A 22,318-nucleotide genomic window follows, 5' to 3' on the forward strand; every position below is an offset into this window, starting at 1 on the left:
CATGTCTAATGCCTTGAGAGCAGTTTTGAAAGGAAAAGTGCACAAGGGAACAAAATGGTTTGAATGAGTTGACACATTTTTTAAGTCTTTTGAAATTGGTCTAAACATGCTTAAGATGAATTTGGACTTATTCATGAAAAAGGGTTTGAAAATCACTTGACAAAAATCAAAGATTATTGAGAAAGTGGTTCAAGTTAAAAAAAAGAAGGTTTTGAAAAAGAGGGAAGATTTTGAAAATTAAAGAAAGGGAGGATAAGAAGAGACTATCCTAGAGCGTAAAGTAAAAGATAGGGAGGAAAGATATAACCAAGAAATATCAAGCTTTATGACATAGTTCAAGCAAGAATTATCCCCTTTGGTTTGAGCCTCAAGCAAGTCAATTAAGAAAATAATAATCCATGTATCAGATGAAACCAAAGTAACTCAACCAAGTCTGTAAAGGTAGTCTCAAGTCAAAGGTATCAGATGGATTCCAAGGTCTCAAAAGCACAAGTCCCAAAGCAAGGGTTAAGATCATAATTCTAAGTCCATAACTCCACGATAATGCCAAGGATAGTAACCACAAGTCAATGAGTTAGGAGAAATAATATCCTTTTAGGTTTTTTCTTATTAGTGTTTTCTTTACAAAGATATAAAATAAAGGTCCAAACGGACAAAGAACAAAATGACATAATCATAAACAATAAGATATGAAATGCTAAACATGGAGCATAAAGTAAATGGCATAAAATAAAGGCATAAAGTAAATGACATTAAAATAGAAGTTAATACAAGCAAAGAGTTCGTAAGGGATATTGGTGAAGATGAAAATATATGTTTAGTAATTTTTTGGAGAACCCTTAACTATCCACTCACAAGCATGAAAATATGAACATATACATCATTTATGAGAAAGGCTTCAACTTGGATAAAATCAACAAGTATGGCACTAGCTATCACAAATGAAAAAGAAGGAACATTTTCATACAATACCATGAGGAATAGGAGACTTACAATCTCACTTATAAAAATGCCATTGCCTTTGGGACAAATTTAACGCTATGTTAAGCAATCGTAATTGGACTTATGTAGAAGTCACAACTATCTAAGGCCGGTCAATGGTAATGTTTGTGTTAATACATGCTAGAGAAATGATATGTAAATCATTCTCCTAAAGCCATGCCACACAAGAAAAGAAAAAGGGGAGATGATCAAGCACAAACTCAAGAAGGATGGTACATTACTTCAATCCACACTTCATAATACATAGGATGAACTTATGCATCAATCCAAAGAACCTTAGATGATCCATGATCAATTAGGAGGTAGATTTGAAATGATGAAAGTTCATCAAGCACCGATCCATACATCATGAACAAGATGGACACAAACCATCCAATTGATCAAAGGGAAAAGAAAGAGATGAAGAAGAGAGACACAAGAGAAGTCACACCCAAATTGAATAAAAAATTTGATCAAGTCGTCATCAAAATTAATCATCCATTTTGGTGGATTAGGGTTTTCACCCCATCAACATCCAAGATCCATTGAGTTTGATGAGACTTGAAGTCCAAACCATCATGATCCAAGGCCAACAAAAGTTCACAAGGTCACACAAATATAAAATGCAACTTAAAGAAATAAAAATGCATCAAATGTTTTTTTAAATGATATTTAAAATAGAAATAAAAATGGAAAATCCATAAAGTCCTTCAAAACACCAAATAAATGGCCAAGAAATTATGGAAGGTTAGAAATAAAACAAGAAACGTATAATAAAATTTTCAGAATTTAAAAATGCAGAAAATTATTTTTAAACCAATTAAAACAAAGGAGAAAAGAGAAAGTTCATGAAAAATAGGAAGTCAATGAAATAAAATGTGAAAATATAAAAATCAGATGAAGAAAAATGAAAGAGAATTTTATAAATTACTTTGTGATTTTTTGGATAAAAAATGAAATTACTATGAATTTTTAAATAAAAACCAATTAAAAAGAATAAAAGAAAAATAATTAAAAAAAAAACACAGAGCGTTGGATCATGCCTCATTAGTTGATGTGGCAGATCCAAGACTCCAAAGGTTATGATGCACGATGGAACACGCTGCAAGACAAAAACGGGATTCGGTTTAAATCCAACCAATTAAAATATTTCAAATTGCTAACGTGTCTGATTCAAAATCAGACAACCTGAGAAAATTCCGGTCGTCTTCTCTAGTGAGCTTTCACCGGAGTTTTATCATTTGGTAAATCTAAGACACGGGACCATCACCATTGTGATCCTCTTCTCATCCCGAATTCAACCTTATGCTCCAAATGCATTATCTAAATTGAGCAAAGGAAATTTCAGAGAAGTTTCATAAGCAAGCAACTGATGAAAAACTAAATTAAATAATGAACACAATCAATCAACACCAGATAAGTTAGGGGAAAACATCAGAGAGTGAAGGACTACATTGTGGTAACTTTTTTGAGTTCAAATGATGATCAGAACTACCTTGTCCAGATGGTGATCAGAAGTTGATGAAACTCGATCTGGTTAGAGCAATTAAGGAGGTCTCAGAGCTTGGGAATTGTTGCAAAAGTTTCAGAGGATGCCGAAGATGCTAATGGAATCAAGAAATTGGATTGAAACAAGCTGAAACTCAAAACACGATAGTTGAATTTTTTGGAAAAATTTCAAGTTGCAGCAGGGGTTTCTTGGCTCTCTAAAGCTGGAAAATGAAGGCAACAACTTCCTCTATTTATAGGGAATGTGTTTGGATCCAAATACGTGTGGAATGATATTGAATTCGTGCAAAACGAATTTAATCCAAGTGTGTGAAAAGTGTGACTTGAAACTCATCAAAACTCAACCAAATGATGTGTTTTAAGTGTCAATTAACTTTTGGAGGCTTGCTAAAACATGTTTAGGACCAAAACACTTGCTAATTTTGCTTAGAATTGAGATTAGTCATGATCATATTTTAGGCAATGGTGATTTCTTGAGTTTCAAATCACCATGTTCAACTCAATGGGGCATCCTACTTAAGAGGATTTTTGATTCCATTAATTTTGCTTTGTGTTAATATCATGGCCAAGATTACAATGTGCCAAGAAAGGTTGAATTTAGATGTTTGAGCACAAAATCATGGCATGTTGAAGTTGGCATGAAAAAATGGTTATGTAACTTTGAAAAATTTAAGTGCTTCGTGGCTGAAAATGACCTATAATGTCCCAATGAATTTCATGGCCTTCCAAGGATAATTTGACTTTGGTCCTTGAAGTAAACTTGTACAGGGTAACACCAATGGCATTATGCACAAATAATCAGCTCCCTATGTTGAAAAATGAAGAAGTTATCTTTGGAAGTTGGAAAAAGGTCACTTGAAAATAGGTCAAATTTTCATTAAGTCCACAAATGACCTATAATGTATCCAAACTTTTGATGATCCTCCTAGCATAATTGGCTATTGTCATGTAAAGAGAAGTTATAGATTATGTTGAGAAGAGTCATATGCAAAAAGGGGAATTCAAAAATGTTGATAATTTAAGGAGTTGTGATCCTTGGGACTTTGACTTCACATTATTGACTTTTAGGTCAAACCACTTGCAATAAACTTGTGTATTTGGAATTCTCTTGCATTTTAAAGCACATGGCTGATCATATGAGCTCAAGATAAAGTTTCCTTTATTGCATTTTTGTTAAATTTTTCAAATCTTGAAGTTGCTTGTTGAAGAAGACATGGAAATAAACACATGAACCTTTGACTTTCTTTGAGAAGTAAGTCACCAAACTTTAAGATGCTTTTGATTTGAGGAGACCTGCCTTGTATAAGAGACTTAAGAGAAGCAAGACATATTTTTGGTATTTTATTAGTGGTTATATAAGCAATGAATCAAATAAACATTAAAGGTAAAACAAACCAACAATGAGGTGCTTGGTGATCCCTGCAAGAAGCAAACCCAAAGAAGAAGAAAAAAGGGGCAAAACCAAAATGTGACCTTGCTTGTATGCAAAAATGAAAATGAGATGTGGGATCTTAGGGTTAAAAATAAGGATATTGTAAAGGTAAATTCATGACCATTAAGCTATGGATAAACCTAACATCAATTAAACCAGAGTCGCCACCACACTTTTATTGTTTCCAAAGGAAAAAGGAAAAGTACGAACAAAACCCAAAGATAAGAAGTTTTCAAATCAAAACTAATAAAATGCCAGAGATTACAGGTAAGGGGGTTGGTTACACAAACGTAATGTGTTAGCACCCAAAGTGTCCTAGGTACTCCTAGGGATCCCTTTTTATATGTGTGTATGTGTTTTTTGGTATAAAAGTTGTTTGCAATAAATAGAGTGTGAGGATGAGAAAATAATTCATTAATTATATTTTTGTGTTTGACAATACCTTCGGACTTGTGCCTACGTACCAACATAAAATGAGGGATCAAAACCTCGTAGTTCGTAGTATCAATTTCAAAGTGAGTGAGTTGCATTTTAACAAAAAATTAAGTTTAAAAGAGGCACAAAAGGCCTAAAAGAGTTTGAATGAGTGTTAGTTCTTTTTGTATTTTTTTAAATTTTAAGTCAAGTATGGTTAAGTTTATTTACAAGTTTGATTAAGAAAAAGAAGTTTAAAAATGCAATGGCATAAGGCCAAAGTTTCTAATTTGCAATAAAGTTTAAGTTTAGAAATCACATCAAAGAAGGTTTTGAAAGAGGGGGGAGATTTGAAATTTAAGAAGTGGAAGGAGATGAAGAGACTAATCCTAAGCAAGAATTTAAAAGTTAAGAGTTGAAAAGATCTGACTAATAGGATGCAATCCAATTGACAAGAATGTCATATAGAAACCCATTTTTTCCTTTGGACTTTAGAATCAAGCAATATCAATACACAAATAGCAAGATGAAGAGCAAGGCATCAAATAAAGATAGCCACATCCAAGCAAGCAACTTCATAGTATTCTTCTTAAACTTCCATGTACCATATGACATACTCCTTGAATAGCTAAGAAATAGGCATTAGACACGGGTTCAAATTAACATTTGCATCAAGACCATGTAGCGGATGAACTCAAAAGGGATCTCAATACTTGCATCAGATGAAAGTTCACTTCACAATGACTTGGCTTCATAAAAGTTGGCATTGGCCAAGTCCTTTTGCATAGGGAGTGTTGCCTAATTCTAAGACCAAGTCTCATATCAAATCCAACAGTCCACACAAACATTTTTAAGGGTTTTTGTTATTATTATATACATTAAGGTCCTAAGACCACAAACACAAACAAAATACACAAACAAGTATGTACAATCACAATATATGGCTCAAGTGAGCAAAGTAAAAATGGCATTGAAATAAACAAGTTAAATGATATGAATAATGGCAAATGATAAAAGAGCTTATATTTAAAGTGCATAAAGTAAATGACTTGAAATTAAAATTTAGTCAAATGTTAGTTGATTAGATGTTAGTATTGCTTTTGCTTTTCAATTGTTTAAGTCATTCTTTGGAGAACACTCAACCCTCTATTCACAAGCATGGATCCTTGAACCAAGACATCTTCCAAAGGAAGGAAAAAAGGCCAAGTTCCCACATAATACCATGAAGGGGGGGGGGGGGGGGGGGACTTACAATCTCACTTACTAGAATGCTATGCTTTTGGGTCAAAATTTAGCGCAATGTTAAGCAGTCGTAATTGGACTTATGTAGAAGTCACAACTATCTGAGGCTGGGCAATAGAAATTTTTGTGTTAATTCATGTGAGAGATATGGTATAGTGAACCACACTCCTAAAACATACCACACTTAAAAAGAAAATGACAAAAGGGTGGACCTAATCTCATCCATACTTGTATTGGTTTATGAACCAATTAGCCTTAGGATATAGAGATGTCATGGATCAATGGAATGGATGGAATAGAATGTGATTGAAGATGAAGAGGGAGGGGAAATGAGACAAAACCAAATTGGTCATGGGAGGAATTTATCAAATTAAAATCATTCATTCATTTTGGGAGATAAAATGTACATTTCATCAATCCCCTAAAACCAATGATTTTAATCCAACAAAGTCAAATCAACCTTGACCAAGGCCCAAACACAATAGTCAAACTTCACAAGTCAATAAAAATAGCTCAACACAATTTATTCACAATTAAACAATTAAAAATCAATTAAAAATGCATTAAATTAAATTATGTTTGATCAAAAACCTAAAACCTCTTCAAAATACCAAATAAATGGCCAAGAGATTTATCATAGGTCAAAGGACCTTGGAGAAAAATTTCATTATTTTTGCAAAGTTAAAAGTATATTTAAACAATTAAATATATGCACAAAAACAATTAAATCATGAAAAATATTAATATTGATCCAAAAAATAATTTTAATTCAGAAAATGAAAGAGAAAAATATTTGAAATTTTTTGGTTTTAAGTCCCATATTTTTTTTATCAATATTAAAATCAATATGAATTAATGAAAATAAATAAATAAAAATGGAAATTCAAAAAATCAAAAATACGTGGATCATCTGATCTCCCTCATTAATTGAGGTGGCAAATTAGATGGTCCCTAGCGTGCGTTCCATGTGGTCTTGAGTCAAACACGATGCAGGTATGGTAATCACAACAAACGCTCAAGATTAAAATATTTTGAAGGGATCATGTGGTTCAGAGACTTGCCAACGTATCGTCGGAGCCAGAGCTCCGGTCGTCTTCTCCGGTGGACCTCACCGGACTGGTCCACCTTCAACCATCACTAAAATGAAAAAGCAAGACATGGATTTAAAGAAAAAATGCTCAGGAGCTCGAATCTGGCCTCAATTTTGTCTAACTCCAAGTATATAAGAAGATACAGTGAGTTGAATTTTGAGGATCATGATCTGAGTTGCTTCGATTTGACCTCTAAGCAACTCAATCTTGTTGCCTACATTGGTAGGACTCCAGACAACCAAAAATAAACATGAATAGTGAAGAAATAAGAGAGAATCGAATAGTGGAAAAATCTGGAAAATCACCTTCAATGGAGCTTCAGATTGGCACGATCTTGCTCTCAATTATGCTTGTCCTTGCTTCAGATGCTTGATGGAGTAGAAATGAATCAAGGAAAGGGATGGACTCTTGGAGTTTCAATCTCAAAAATAGTGGGAGATTCAAACTCGATTTTCAAAGAAAATCTTCAAGCTTATCCTTTAATGGTGAGGGTTTAAGGTTGCTGAATCAAAGCTTGCGCATGAGGTCCCTATTTCTGAGCAAGAGAGCTTCTATTTATAAGCCAATGGGACTGATATTTGCACACTTTCATTTTTGGAAAAACTTGAAAATATCTCTTGCATGCTTGCATGGGCGTGTGATAGGCCCATGAAGTGATGCACCAAGGTCCAAAATTGAGTGTAAGCCATGCTGAAATCATGTTGTCAAGCCATGCATTCGGGTATGAAAAGTGGAACTTCAAATTATCCAAATGGTCCTTCAACTTTAACCCATGCGTAAGTCATTCATACTTTGTCTAAATGAGATGATTTTGTACTTTTTCGAAAGGTTAGATCAAGAGGAACTTTCATGTTGAACACTTTTTCATTTGAAGCATGGATCATGATGAATTTTGAGGTGGAAGTTTGGAAAATCAAACATATCAAAACAATTTCTAAGTACCAAGCCATATGTTCACTTCATCCACCTTGAATAACTTTTTCTATGAACTTAAAATGAGAAAAGTTCCTTCATCAAAGTTGTATCACTTTCAAATTCCTTCAATTTGGTCACAAATTTGACCTTATCTAGATTTAGCATGAAGGAGTTATACATTTTAGAAGTTGAGGAAAATCACTTGTTCAATGGTATTGGCCCAAAATGACCTATAATATTTCCTCTTATCACATGTAATTGCAAGTTGAATTTTCTCTTGCTCCAAACATAATAGTTAAGGTAGACATCTTTAATTTTATCATGCAACTTGAATGGATTTCATCTCATAAAAAATGAGCAAGTTATGGTCTTGGGAAGTTGACCTCCAAATTAGGGTTTAGACAAAATGACCTATAATATTTCACCATAAGAAATGACTTTCCAAGCAAAACTAGCTCTTGACCTCAACATGAAAGTTATTTGGAATGTCATTTAGAGTAACGTTTCTCTTGGAATCATTTTCATATGATAAAAATTGTAGGAGATAGGGTCTAGGGAACCCTAGTTTTGAGCAGTTGACTTCCTCTGGTCAACCACCATGAACCAACTTGCTAGCTTGACATTCTTTTGACTTTTGGGACTCATGGAGGATCATATATGCATAAGATGATGAAATGTGAAGTATCCCTTGAAATATTTGATCAATTGGTAAAGCAACTTGTTGAAGAAGTCACACAAGATACCTAGATGAATTAGGGTTTCCAAGGCAAGCAAACTCCTAACTCTTGATGATTTCTTGATCAAAATAACATGTGAAGATCATGGGGATCCATATATGATACTTAGAGCCATAGTAAAGCACTTCTTGATTGAGCTCATTGCAGTGAGGGTCTTGAACCCTAGATATGAGCTTGATAGAGCATAGGTGAGCACACACACTACCTACAAAAGCAGTTAAACTATACAATGACATATTTTTGGTATTTTGGTTAGTAAATAAAGAAAAATGAAGTATGATACAATCAAATATGCTTGGTGATTTCTCCTAATGGAAACCCTATGAAAGAGGGGTAAGGAAGATGCCAAGGTGTGATCCCAATGCTAATGAATATGATGAGAATAACATGAGGGATCTTAGGGTCAAAATTGGGGTGTTGCAGCTGCCCCTATTTAAGGACGTTCTAGCTGAGGAGATGAAGGTTAAAATCTTCGTATCGACTAAGTAGAATGGACTTAAATAACATCATATAGAAACAGATTTTGGTCCCTAAGAGACCTCATGATGCATATGATATGATTGTTAAAAATAATCTCTGTGGGGGAAATGTTGCCACAAAGGAAAAGAATCCAGAGAGACCGAAAGTCCACAGGAGTATAATGCATTCCGTAAGGAAAAATCACTAGGGAGACAGAGACTCTAGGGGATAAAAAGGTCGTGCATAGGCTAGGCTGCGACTTTGAAACTGCTGGGGGACTCGAGGGATTCCACAAAAATAAATCAATGGAAAAACTTATTCGGGGAATAAAAGGAACAATCTTCAGGGGAAACGGGTAGATTAGAACAAACCTGAAATACTTGAACCAAACAGGAAATAGCGATCTCATTAGGAAATACGTACTCAACTGGGGAAGAAATGATCTTCAACACAAGAGTAACAGAAGTATATTATCCATTACCGGTTACTGGGTAAGGAGATAACATAATTTGTCGGTGATGACATCCATTACCGGTTAGGGTAAACATATCAAGGATGAATCGTTGAGGAAAAAACCAAATCAAATAGGATTTACAACTACCGGCTACTGGGCAGAAGACCACAAAGAAAGAGAATATTCATCACCAACTAAGGTGAACATATCAAGGATAGACTCAAAGGGAAGAATATCCGTCATCGGATAAGATGAACATATCAAGGATACACTTACCTGGGGACATTAGAAAGAATATCCGTTACCGGTTAGGGTAAACATATCAAGGATAAACTTCCTAAAAAAGTAGGAATTATATCTATCGGCTACTGGATAGAATACCAGAAAGAGAATATCCATCATCGGTTAAGATGAACATATCAAGGATAGACTCCGCAAAAGGGGAAGCAGGATTTACAACTACTGGTTATTGGGCAGAAGACCGCAAAGAAGAGGAAATTCGTCACCGTTTAGGATGAACATATCAAGGGTTAACCTTCTGGGGAACAAAATAGGGATTACAACTACCTTTTTACTAGGTAGAGTACCAAAACGAGAATATCTGTCATCGATCAAGATGAAGATATCAAGGATAGACGCAAAAGGGAAAGAGTATTTGTCATCCGTTAAGATGAACATATCAAGGATAAACTTTCTGGGAAACGTGACAATGAATCCGCTGGGGATAAAAAGGTTACTTTTGCTGGGTATTGGGGCAAAAGTGAAATACTTGCAAATTGAGAAGAATATTACCAGTTATTGGGTAACAGACTCTCAGGGGACCAAAAGCATCTATCTAGGTAAGATCTAGAAAGAAACGGTCAATCAAAGACTCAACCCAATGAGGATATAACTCAGGGGGAGTGATTCCATCCAGACGATCAACTGGGGAAGAAGCTAAAATAATGATCATCCACGAGGAAGTAACTCAGTGGGGAATGAGAAAGCTTAAATTTTTTCTGCTTAAGGGGCTGACACTCTACAATTGAAAGAGGACATACATACCAAAATCTGCGCGGGGGGGAAAGGATACCACCATAGCAGAGGATCAGAGAAATAGTGAATCACACAGTGCATTAACGATGTAATAATGAAATCCATGAATGTATATGTATATGTATATGTATATATGATGATTATGCTGACAAAACAATCACAAAGGATACAAATGTCACTGGTCTGCATCACCAATACAATTGATCGGGAAAATAGCAAGTGTACTATTTTGCCTTTTATAGTAATAATGGGGAAATTCCCCGAATGTCGATCTCAAGGACTGCACGATAGTATTGAGTTTAAATTATCATTCAATTAAACAAAAAGTATTAATTTGGGTTTTTGAAAGTAAAAATAAAATAATAAAGAAATATAAAAATAAGAGTTTATAGAGAAAAAGGAACAATGCCAGGGAAGGTGTATGATTTATCCCTGTAATAACTCTGAGTTACTATTGCATCAACAAATATCAATTACTACCAGTTCTCAAGGGTATTTTCTCCCAAGTCCTTGGTGAGAAAACCTTTAATCAATCTACCCTTATTCCAATGTCCATAGCCAATGAGGGTGAAGTTAAGTTGTATAATATCAAAAATGCTCTGGTTCATACAGGGTATCCCTAGTCCTAGGTGATATCTACTGCAGAGTAACATGATGAAAACCTTATCACTGGCGATCCAGCCTAAGTGATAACCATAGATCAATCTCGATTGGTCCGAAAGAGAAAGCAATAAACACATCAAAAGGTTACCGTAAATAAAATATTATAAATGCAAATATAAACTCAAATTCATTACAATTCTAAATCAGGGACACCCCCTAGCATTGGGGGGTTTAGCTACTCATATTTTTTAAAACCAATTCAAGATAGAAATTACACATTACAAGTAATTGGATGACTTTGATCTTCAATCGCTCCCGCTCATGAATCTCTTCAGCTCTCCAAATGCCTTGATCTCTTTAATACTTGATTGCTTCACAATAATGTGGTTTGCTGTATTCCAAGATGATTTTTCCTTTGGCAGAAGACCTCTTTTTATAGTGAAAGTTCCCAGCAGCAATTGGACAGGTCCAAAGATGTCTCCACAAAGCCAGAAGAATGAAAAGCCCGGAAATATTGGAAATATTGGGCTTGGGCTGACACGGGTGGCCGGGGTCAGGGACAACTCTGCTGGCGACTTGAAGGGAAATAAAATGTGCTGAATCTATGCAACCTGATGTGATAATGTGCCTACAACTCGAGGGAGGCAAATATGAACTCATCTTGGGAAACCAACAAAACTCAGCTAGAGATGCTGAAGTTCCGCTGGGGAAGAAACAAAAATTACACCAACTGCTTGGGAATAAAACCAACAATGCTTCGCATTTTCAGGACTTACCGTTTCTCAGACCGCTGTGGATATTCCTTAAATGAAATTGACTGCTCTTTAAAAAGTAATTGATTTTATTATTTCAAAAAACATGATTTTTATTTTAAAAACTTTAATTTCAAAATGAACACAATAAAATTTAATCATATCTAGTTGAATAGATAAGAGTAGAAACAAATGGATAAAAATCTCAACTTTATTTAATAGAATGGTAATCTGTAAATGACAAGACTCCATAGATCTGTACAAAAGTTGAAAAATGGTAATTTACATGGAAAAGGCTACATTGAATACAATGATCACTAATCCTTATACCGCCTTCAATATCCACTATGCTCTTAGCTTTGGTTGAAGATGAATCAGAACCAAACATTATGCTCAAGAAAGTCTTCAAAGCTGAAGATCAGCAACTTGTAGTTACTTGCCATAATCCCTAATTTTTGCATAAATTGCCCCAAGGTGGGGTACTCAATTTATCGGGACAACTTATTTTTAATTTATGTCTCTAACTTTTGCCTGGATTGCCCTTTCGGGTTTTCAATCCACCGAGACACTTCTTTTTGCCTAAGCCGTCCTTTCGGGTTTTCAACTTAGCGAGCTATTATTTTCTTTTTAGGCGAAGTATTTCTTGTCTGCATCGGCATTCACAGGACACGTGAACTCTTCACCATCCATAGTTGTAAGAATCAAAGCACCTCCTAAAAACGCTCTCTTAACAACATATGGGCCTTCATAATTAGGAGTCCATTTCCCCCTAGAATCTGGTTTGAAATATAGAATCTTCTTGAGCACAAGGTCACCTTCTCTGAACACACGAGGTCTGACCTTCTTATCAAAAGCTTTCTTCATTCTCTGTTGATATAACTGACCATAACACATGGTAGTTAGCCTCTTTTCTTCGATTAAGTTTAACTAGTCATACCTGGTCTGACACCATTCAGCTTCTATCAACTTGGCTTCCATCAAGACACGTAACGATGGGATCTCAACCTCTACTGGGAGCACAACCTCCATGCCATAAACAAGTGAGAAAGGAGTTGCCCATGTTGAAGTGCGGATGGATGTACGATACCCATGTAAAGAAAATGGGAGCATCTCATGCCAATCTTTGTACGTCACAACCATTTTCTGAATGATCTTCTTGATGTTTTTGTTTGCAGCTTCAACAACCTCATTCATCTTAGGTCTGTAGGGAGAAGAATTATGATGTGCAATGTTGAAGTCTTTGCAAAGAGCTTCCACCATATATTGTTCAAGTTAGATCCATTATCAGTAATAATCTTACTTGGCACACCATAATGGCATATAATCTGATTCTTGATAAACCTCACAACAACTTGCTTGGTTACATTTGCATACGATGCCGCTTCAAATCACTTTGTGAAGTAATCAATAGCCAGCAAAATGAAACAATGTCCGTTTGAAGCTTTGGGCACAATCATGCCAATCATATCAATTCCCCACATGGAGAAGGGCCATGGAGAGGAAATGAAATTCAATAGTGTCGGAGGAACATGAATCTTATCTACATATATTTGACACTTGTGGCATTTCTTCACAAACTTGTAACAGTCAAATTCCATTGTCAGCCAATAGTAACCTGCTCTCAACATCTTTTTTGCCATATCATGTCCATTGGAATGAGTACCAAAGGAACCTTCATGGACTTCAGTCATCAATACGTATGCTTCGTGTCTATACATGCATCTGAGTAAGACCATATCGAAATTTCTCTTGTATAGCACATCACCATTATGGTAGAAGTTGTTAGCTAATCTTCTCAAGGTCTTCTTTTCTTTCAGAGATGCCCCAGGCGGGTAAGTCTGACTTTAGAGAAAACACTTAATATCAAAATACCACGGCTTCTCATCCTTAATCTCTCCAACAGCAAACACATACGCTGGCCTATCAAGACGCATCTCGGTCAAATTGGGGACTTTGTTCCAATACTTCACCATAATCATTGAAGCCAACGTTGCAAGAGCATTTGCCATCCGGTTTTCATCTCGAGGGATATGATGAAATTCAACCTTTGTAAAGAAAGTTGAAATCCTCCTCGCATAGTCTTTATATGGTATCAAATCGGGTTATTTCGTCTTCCATTCACCTTTGATCTAATTCACAACCAAAGTTGAATCTCTATAGACGTCTAAATACTTGATTATAAGATCAATGGCCTCTTCGAGCCCCATAATGGAAGCTTCATACTCAGCCATATTGTTTGTACACTTGAAAGTCAATCTATTTGTAAACGGAAAATGAGTTCCTTGAGGAGTAATAATCACTTCCCCAATGCCATTACCATACTAATTAACAGCTCCATCAAATACCATGCCCCAACGGGAACCAGGCTCCGGCCCTTCTTCAAGCAATGGTTCATCACAATCCTTCATTTTCAAGTACAAAATCTCTTCATCAGGAAAATCATACTGCACTGACTGGTAATATTGAATTGGTTGGTGAGCTAAATGGTTAGCCAAGACACTACCTTTGATTTCTTTCTGAGATCGGTATTCAATATCATACTCTGATAACAACATCTGCCAACGGGAAATCCTCCCAGTTAAAGCAGGTTTCTCAAATATATACTTGATTGGATCCATTTTGGATATCAACCAAGTAGTATGATTCAACATATATTGACGCAGACGCTTAGCAGCCCAAGCCAATGCTCAATAAGTCTTTTCAAACATAAAATACCGAGTCTCACAGTCGGTGAATTTCTTATCGAGGTAGTAAATAGAATATTCTTTCTTTCCAGTTTCTTTTTGCTGACCAAGAACACAACCCATACTTTTATCAAGCACAGTCAAATACATGATCAACGGTCTTCCTTCCACTGGTGGAGATAGAATCGGAGGCTCCAGCAGATACTCTTTGATACTGTCAAAAGCTTTCTAGCAATCTTCGGTCCAATCACAAGACTGATCTTTCCGAAGAAGCTTGAATATAGGCGCACACGTGGCAGTCATGTACGAAATGAATCTTGAGATATAATTCAAACGACCGAGAAAACCTCTGACTTGCTTTTCAGTTTTGGACGCAGGCATCTCTTGTATTGCTTTGACCTTGGCAGGACCAACTTCAATACCCTTCTCGCTGACAATAAAGCCCAACAACTTACCAGAATGAACACCAAAAGTACACTTATTGGGATTCAAGCGGAGTTTGTACTTCCTCAAACGCTGGAATAGCTTCAACAAGTGCTCAACATGTTCTTCTTCATCACTGGATTTATCAATCATATCATCAACATAGACTTCGATCTCTTTATGCATCATATCATGAAAAAGAGTGGTCATAGCTTTTTGGTAAGTTGCACCAACATTCTTTAGATTGAAAGGCATCACTCTATAACAGAATGTTCCCCAGGGTGTAATGAATATGGTCTTCTCCATATCCTCGAGTGCCATATTAATCTAATTATAATCGTAACATTCGTCCATAAATGAAAAGACTTTGAATTTAGTTGTATTGTCAACCAACATATCAATGTGTGATAGAGGAAAATCATCTTTCGTACTAGCTTTGTTCAAATCTCTATAATCAACGCACATGCAGACTTTTCCATCTTTCTTCGAAACGGGCACAACATTAGCCACCCATTACGGATACTCAGCGGTAACAAGGAAACCGACATCGATCTGCTTCTACACTTCTTCTTTGACCTTCACTTCCATATCAGGATGAGTCCTCCTCAACTTCGGCTTGACTGACGAGCATTTTAGCTTTAACGGCAATCTAGGCTCCACAATCTCAGAATCCAAACCAGGCATGTCTTGATAAGACCAAGCAAACACACCTGAATACTCTCAAAGAAGATCAATCAACCCCTTCTTAACCTCTAGACACAGTTGAGACCCAATATTGACTTCCTTCACATCATCCTCAGAACCCATGTTGACTAACTCAATCTGCTCTTCGAACGGTTGAATGGCTTTTTCCCCATGCTCAAGTAGACGAGATAATTCATCAGATACTTCTTAATCACTTTCTCTCTCATCCTCAAACACAGGGAATTCAAAGTTTGGAGAAGGAGTAGGATCGTTGTATTCAATGGGTTTAGAAACCAACATGCATAATGATTTGATATATTGATTTTAGAGAAGTGAGTTGTGACCAAATATTATGCAGATGGGCAATTATTATTTATTTATTTATGTTTTTTGGGATTACCATTTTTAGAAAAGCAAAAAGTAAAAATAAAACATCATAGATGTGGATGAATAAAATTGAATTTTATTAATGATCAAATTGAAAGATGCCTGACAATGTTCACTTCTCCCTTAGGCATAAGAGAAGGATTTTCAAAAACAATAAAGCAATTACTTAGAGCGATGAACAATAACAGGAATATCGACAGCGATCCAATTGTTGCAAGCCTTTCCATGTGTAACACCTCAAAATTTGCCCTCCTCTCTTGGGACTAGCTTAGCATATTGCATTTCATTTTTAGGACATTAGTCATTGCATATTGCATATCATGAGAAATAAACAAGTCATCCTCCTAAGTCTTTCTCAGAAGATGAAGAGGTTAAGAGATGCAAGCTTGAGGGTTTCATGAATTGATCACCAATCATCTGAGGTTTGTGCTTCAATTAGGTTCTTGGTTCCTTAAGGAGTATAAGCATTATCTTGGTTGAAATGGTACATCATCATCATCATGGTTCATAATTTCTGCTCAAGCTCCTTGGGATTAGGGTTTTGACCTCTGGTCAACCCTAATCAGTTGCTTTAGGCCAATCAGGGTTTTTCAAGGAGATGAGGTCTTTAATGAGATGGGGATCGTCATATGATTTTGTTGAGCTTGTATAAGCTAGGGTTTCATTTTGGAGCCATTTCATCAAGAGGTTGAGGCTCAAAATCATCTGTGCATGGCCAAGCCATCTATCAACTGCAAAAGTCAACCACAAGTCAACTGTTGGATTTGGAGGTGGGAAGTGGCTAGAAATACTTCATTCATGTTCAAACAAGTCTCATTTGACATTTCAAACATCAACATTGAAGAAAATAAAGTCAGGACAAAACTTTCCAAAAATAGAAAGTGACCTGTAATTTGAACTTGCCAAAAATGGAAAGGTTTTCAACTCAAGATTACATCATCAAGAAAGCTTCAAATGAAATTTTGTTGAACATGAAAGTTGTAGATCTTTCTCTCCCATTACCAAAAAGTCCAAGATCATCAATTTCTCATGTGTGGTTAAGGAGATATGATCAAAACTTGACAAAGTGAACATGGAACTTCAAATGAGCATAACTTCTCAACCAAAACTCCAATTCAAGTGGCTCTTTTTGCATTGTTCTTGTTTTAACCTCTAGTTTCCAGATTTTGCATTACATGGCATGAATTACATTCACATAAATATTTGGAAATTCACTTGATTTTTGGAGGGAAAAATGGAATTTAAAATTTGTGCATCATTTGAACATGTGACCATCACCATTGACTCCAAAACAGCATTTTGAGTGAAATTGGATCAAAATTCGTACTGTTCACCATGCATTTTCATGCATAAGGGTGAAAAGCTCAATTTGCCAAAACACTCCATAATTCACTAATTCCATTAGCATTGCCTTAATCCTTTCCTAATCATGTTTAGCATTGCATATATAAGCCTAATCTCTAACTGTTTTTCACAATTCCCAATCTTAGATCTAGAATCACCAAAAACTCCAAAAATTCTCTCTCACCATTTCTTCAATTTTCTTCAAACAACTTGCATTTCTTTGGATCAATTCATCATCTGGAAGCATCATGGAGTAAGATTGAAGGAGGAACCAAGAGAATTTGTGCATGCTTGAAGCATATTCAAAGCTTGAGTTCATTAATGGTGGATCCAAAGTTTGTTGAAGTCGTGCACAATTAAGCCTTAATCTCTCTTCCAATTACTTGCACAAGCATTCTGGAGCAACATTGAAGCCATTACAAAGCCTGAATCAAGCAAATTCTAAAGCTGCTCTTCAAGAGGTCATGGATTCGATCTCCTTATTTCTTAAAATTATCATGCTATACTTGTAGATCTAATAACACTGATGATTCTGAGCTTTGAACCACTAAAATCCATGCAATATTGAGTGAGTTAGGTCGATTTAAAGTTTCATGTGCAAATGAATATGGCTTCGATTCTCTTTGTGTGCTTTGATCCATGCTTAGTTATTAGTTGATTCATGTTCTACATTGAAAGATCTATGCAATGGTATGTTTAATTTCAAAATCTGGAATGATTGTTCTTGATCATGATGAAGCTCCACTGTTCATACACGTGCACGATGAAGAAGATGATTCCAGGTCTTTGGCAACGGTTTTTTGATCAGTTTTGGCAACAGGAAAGCGTGGCTGAAGGTTTGCGCTAGGCCTCGCACGTGATTGGTGCATGCTGAAGCCCATGCAGCGCGCCATTTGCATTTTTGAATTGGCTCCGGGTTCGATTCCCCGCTGTAGCCATTTTCCAAATGCCATGCATATTTTCCAATTTCCCTCCATTCATGTTCACATGCTTCTCTTACATTTTTTATTTTTTTTTATCATCTTTAAAAATACATAACTAATTAAATAATCATCCAAAAAATATGTGGTTTTTTGCATTATGTCACATTTTCTGTCTAGTATTTTATCATCATAAGTTTGAAAATTGTGCCTGGCCTGGAAATTATTTTGCCTAGGGTTTGTGAACATGTATCATCTTTTGACCTTGCCTTGCTTCTTCATTTGTGAAATGCTCATTTTTAATCCAATGCTCATGAAATTTTACATGTTGAAACTAGACTCATGGCTTGAAATTATGGTGTTGATTTGGTATTTTTATCATGTGCCATTGATGTTTTATGATCATGCTAAGTTAGGTGTGACAATTTGTGTCACACCTTGTGATGTTCAACTTGATTGATGAATTTGCCATGCCAAATGAATTCCAAATGTCCTGATTTATTGTATGATGCTTGAAATGAATGTTGTGAATACTCATGATTTTTTTTAGAATTTTTGGGATCATTTATGATTTAATTGAGATTTTTCATTTTGGATGGTCATATTTGAGCTTTTGAGTTGCCTTGAATTTCATTCATTCATGAAATGCTTGTGGATTATCCAATGCTTATGAAATTTTGCACACTATTTCTAGACATGTTGAAGATTGTTTTGGCTTTGGTTTGAGGGTTTTACCATAATTCATTTCTGTTTTAGGCCTATGCTAAGTTGGTGTGACAATTGGTGTCACACATGTGCTTGTTATGCTTGCCTTGACTTATGCAATATGATTACCATGCCTAATGTTGTCCAAATGCTCTAATTTTTTGTGTGATGATCATGTTGTATGTCCTGTTTACTCATGAATTTTGCCAAAATTATTTGAATCATTTTTGATTTAATGTGCATTTGTTCATTCTGATGTCACAATGTGGTCACAATTTGCATACCTTGCCATGTTGGGTTCATGAAATGAATTTGGTAATTGATATTGAGATGAGACATTTTGGATTGTTTTCTTGATTGATTGAAGTTGATTCATGTTAAATTTCATGTTCTGTTTTGGATTTTTTTCTCCATCTTTGACCCTAGGCCTTGACCTAGTGGTTGGTTGCTTATGTTTGAGTTTTGATTTCAGGTTGAGCACTCAAGTTCCATAGTTGTTGATGCTCTATCACTTGAGCCTTTGATGTTTACTTTTGACTACTAACCTTGTGTGTTTTGTAGGGTTGGTAACTCATTTGAGTTAGACTTGTTGGCTTATGCTTTTGCTCATTGGGTTTGACTGTTTGATATTAATGTTGTCTGTTTGTCTGTACAGTTGAACTGATTTGTTTAGATTGTTTTCAGGTACCTAAGTTGCTTAAGTTCATTGTGAACTTTGCTTTTGCTTGGTTTCTTAACCACTGAGGTATAACTTCTCTGACTTCATGTAGTCTGGAAGACCTGTCCTGTTATGTGGGCAGGCACCTGTCTGAAGCCCTCCTTAAGAGGCAATGCTTGTGTTTGTTTATTGTTGTGCCAAGCAGGAAAAGACCTCTTATGAGGCAATTGGCAGATAAAAGAGATGTGTAATCCATCTCCTGCTACTCAGTGTGTCATCCACTTTGCTCACACACCTTGTGTTGATGCATTGTGGATATTAACCCAAGATCTTTGTTGTGTCAGTCATATGTGGAGAAGAGTTCCAACTTTCTGAACTCCCACACTTTCATTTGTCTGAAGCTCTCCCAGGTCAGGGATAAGAGCCGTGGGATCTTACCCTCACTTCCCATTTCATCTGCTTCACCCTAACTCTCAATGTTAGGGTTAAGAGCTAACTACACCCGATTCCAGTTGGCTTGTGTTTCACAGCCTAACCTTGTATGAGCCCAATTGTGTGCATATAGTGTGTGCTTGCTTTTTTGTGCTTGTATGTATTTGCTTGTGCTGTTTAGGATAGCTTGCTCCCTGTGCAAGTTAGATAGAAACTTCAACCTAGGACCATGGTGAATTTACATGATAACTATTAGGCTCGAGTCAGTCTCCCTTCTAGTTTGTCATTTCCCAGTCTCTGGTTAGGTTAGAAGTTCTTCCCCTGTTAAGGGGAACTACGTTGCCCTGATCCTCATACCAGATGAGGTACGTAGGCAGGAGATCGTACGAGATCTCTCCGGGCACCCTTTTCCTTTTTTTGTGTGTGTTTGCTTGACAGCTAGCAGGCTCGAGTACCAGACTCCTTGTTAGCTTGTTTGTTCAACTTTTTTGTTGCTTTTGACGACTCAGCGTCCGGTTAACCTCTTGTTTCTTGGAGTCTGACGTAAGTCCAGCGATTGGCAGTCGGTTTCCTTTGTGTGCGTTTGGAGTCTGACGTAAGTCCAGCAATTGGCGGTTGGTTTCCTATGTGTGTTTGTTGGTTCGGAGTCTGATGTAAGTCCAGTGATTGGCATTCGGTTTCCATGTTTGCCTGTTTGTGTGGAGTCTGACGTAAGCCCAGCGATTGGCAGTCGGTTTCTTGTGTGTGTGTTTTGTTTCGGCGTGCGTGAGCCGAACTACGGTAGCTCTGATTCTCATTCCAGATGAGATACGTAGGCATAGGATGCGATATCCTAGCGAGCCCGTTCCCCTCTTCTCCCATCTGTGTTTCCTTCCAATGTGTGTGTGCATTCTTTTGAGCAGTGTTTAGCAACCTTTCTTCTATCCTTTTGAGCGTGGATCCCGTCGAGTACGACGGATGCGTAGGGGTGCTAATACCTTCCCTTCGCATAACCGACTCCCGATCCCATCTCTCTTTGGTCGCGAGACCATGTCTTTTCCAGGTTTACTTCGAGCGTTTCCTTTCCCTCTTTGGGATAAATAACGCACGGTGGCGGCTCTGTTTGTTTTGTTTTTCCCGCCGGATGTTTTTCGCGGATGCGACAGCTGGCGACTCTGCTGGGGACTTTAGAAGTTGACCTCTTGCTGGTCCATCTTCCCTAAGCGAGTCACTCCTAGCGCTCTCTAGGATAGTTTAGGTTGCTTGCGCTGCTCTATTTATTGCATTTATGATTATTATGTTGTGTATATATTTGCATAAATATTTGCATGCATCATACTATCATTGTGCTGTCTTCTGTACAGGTGGTTCCTCTGATTTGGGGTGGGTGTTCTGAGTGGGGCTAAAACCCAGGCTCGAGTATACACCTAGGATTAGTGTGGTCTCACGTTCCTCACATGTTGGTTGGGCATGTTGTTGCGACGTGACATACCACAAGCCGGACGAGGTTCATCTGAGAGAGCTCTTCCTGTGGGGAGTATTCCACTCTGGTTGGGTTACCTCTTTTGAGCTATTGACTTCGGTGACCGTTCTTTCCCGGATTATTGGTTTAGACGATCTTATGAGAGCTGCAACGGCACACCCGAAAGGGCAAACCCGTTGAGTATCTTTGCCCGATTTTCGAGACCATTATCCGCCTTAGGATGACTTGATTAGAATTCACCTGTGAGGGGAGGGTTTGATTCTTACAGATGCATGTTCTGATGGTGACTTTGATGGTGACTAATGGTTCAGTTATTGATCAGAGTTCTATTTATAAGTCGGATTTATGGATTTATTTCCGAGACGCCGGAGTTCTGTCCGTGGTATTTATCAGTGGGGATCCGTTTATTTCAGGATTCCCTGGGTTGGTTCAGAGGGTCTTGTGGTTATCTGTTCAGAGGATCTCTGGTGATGATGGTGATGTATCATTCAGTTCCGTTTATTTCGGAACCTTGAGTGGGATTTGTGATTACATATTCCTTCAGATGGTTGTGATCAGTTCAGAGGCCGTAACTCAGTTGATGATCAGATGACTTGGAGGATGGCACAGTGCATTGCATTCATACATCAACATCATTACCATTTTGCATTCATCGGCATCTAACGCAGGTCTATCCATACTCAGGGTACATTCTCGATTGAGATTCTGGTTGAGAGACATCCTGATGTCAGAATGTTATTGTCAAATTTTTTATCCGTCTCGATGAAGCCAGAATCAAAGGAAAGAGTGTTCCTCATATGGATAGACATTGCATTCATGCGTGAGTCATAATAACCTGTCTTCTGTTTTGCAGGTGTCAGTTTCTAACATGTTTGGGTTTACTCAGGAATCATTGCTCGCGCACGCCGAATCATTCCCCTGCACACAACCCGTCCACACAGATACTTTACCAGACGCAACACACCCAGGCTGATGGATCTACCCAACGCAAATTT

The sequence above is a fragment of the Lathyrus oleraceus genome, chromosome 3 (genome assembly GCF_024323335.1).
Source record: "Lathyrus oleraceus cultivar Zhongwan6 chromosome 3, CAAS_Psat_ZW6_1.0, whole genome shotgun sequence".
NCBI lineage: Eukaryota > Viridiplantae > Streptophyta > Magnoliopsida > Fabales > Fabaceae > Lathyrus > Lathyrus oleraceus.